Raw genomic sequence first — 1,872 nt, 5'->3', positions numbered from 1 at the left:
TGCGGTTTGAGCCAAAGACGGTCCAGGCTTGTCTGACTGCACTCCTAGCACCGCCCACTTTGCCAGCTCCGCTACCAGACCCCAGTCCTGGCCGGGTTCTCAGGCCCCGCCCCTCCCTATCAGCCAGGCCAGGTTCCCTGCCCCGTCCAGGGACTCACCCCTCCAGCTCTTCCCCAGGCCCCGCCTTCTCCAGGTCCCTTCTTTCCCTTGCCACCCACCCAGCTGCCTGCTGCCCGCCAGCTGTCAGGAGTCAGATTCCTGAAGAACATGCTTGGGTCCTGGAAAAAAACTGCCAAAGAGCGTTTTTATTTGCTATTTAGAGAGCCTGATGTTCTCTGAAACCGCTGGGACTCTAGGTTTGTGTTTTTATTGCGTCTCAGCACCAGGGACACCTGAGCTTCCTGTTTTTCAATCATTCTCTCACCTAAGGATTGTAACTGCCCCTGGTAAACAATCCTGACAACAGCAGCACCTGACATTTCCCGGGTGCTTACTATGTGCCAGGCACCGCTGTCTCCTATTTACCTAAATTGCTTCACCGACAAAATTATGCAGATGTCCTTCTTGTTCCATCTAGCAGTTATTTTTTTTTATTTTTATTTTTATTTATTTTTTTATTTTCCCACTGTACAGCAAGGGGGTCAGGTTATCCTTACATGTATACTCATGTTGCAACAGAAGACAGATTGGGGGAAAAACTGTAATAGCAGTTATTTCTCAAACAAGGGAGTTCCCTTTGTGGTGCATTGGAAGTGAATCCGACTGTTATCCATGAGGATGCGTTTGATCCCTGGCCTTGCTCAGTGGGTTGAGCATCCTGCGTCACAGACACCGCTCAGATCTAGCGGTTGCTGTGGCTGTGGAGTAGGCCAGCGGCTACAACTCTGATTAGACCCCCTAGCCAGGGAACTTCCGTATGCCATGGGTGCAGCCCCAAAAATGAAAAAAAAAATTTTTTTTTTTCTCAAACAAAATGTAAGGGAGTTTGTTACTAGTAGACTGGCCTTAACAAGAAATGTTTAAGTTCTTCAGAAGGAAGGAAAAAGTACAGGTCAGAAATGCAGACCTAAATAAGGAAGGAAAGCACATTAGAGAAAAATAGATACACAAAAGTTCTTACTTTCTTTTTCTTAATTGATCTGAGTTTGTTCAAAATAAGAAAAGCAGCAATGTATTTGGTGGTTATAGCTTGTAGATAAGTGACACACATGATACAAGTTTGGAAGGGACAGAGGGAAGGAATTAGGGAAATTATTGTAATAACAAAGCACCTTCACTACGAGTGAAGCAGTTTAGTGCTATTTGAAAGTGGATTTGAATCAGGTGGAAATGTGTACTGTGAACTGCAGGGCAACCACTTAAGTTTTGAATAAAGGAAGGGTTGGCATGCTAGGACAGAAGAGAAAATGAAGTTATACAAAATAATTGAAAGGAGAGTAGAGAGAAAAAGTAAAAGACAAAGAAAAATCAAGAGTAATGAGTAGAAAACAGAAATGAACATGGTACATAATAATCTGTATCAATAACCACATTAACCATTGGTTTAAATGCACTAATTAAAAGACAGTGTCTGTCAGAGTGGACAAAAAAACAAGACTACTTTCAGATTATTATTAGTGTATAGAAACACAATTTTTTATGTTGATTTTGTATCCTGCAACTTTGCTGAATTCATTTATTAATCCTAACAATTTGTGTGTGTGTGTAATCTTAACCAAGAAGGCAATAGACTTCTACACTGAAAATGATAAAATACTGTTGAACACAATTAAAGAAGACACAAATACATGGAAAGATAGCCCACGTTCATGAATGGAACATTTAAAAAAGTATCCATTGTTAAGTGAGTGAAATTCCTATCAAAATCCCAAA

This window comes from Sus scrofa, chromosome 6, assembly GCF_054392235.1.
Source record: "Sus scrofa isolate SSC_HxYL_T2T_F1_AM1 chromosome 6, Sscrofa_HxYL_maternal_Yorkshire_Landrace_v2.0, whole genome shotgun sequence".
Classification (NCBI taxonomy): Eukaryota; Metazoa; Chordata; class Mammalia; order Artiodactyla; family Suidae; genus Sus; species Sus scrofa.
This window is presented reverse-complemented; position numbering follows the sequence as displayed.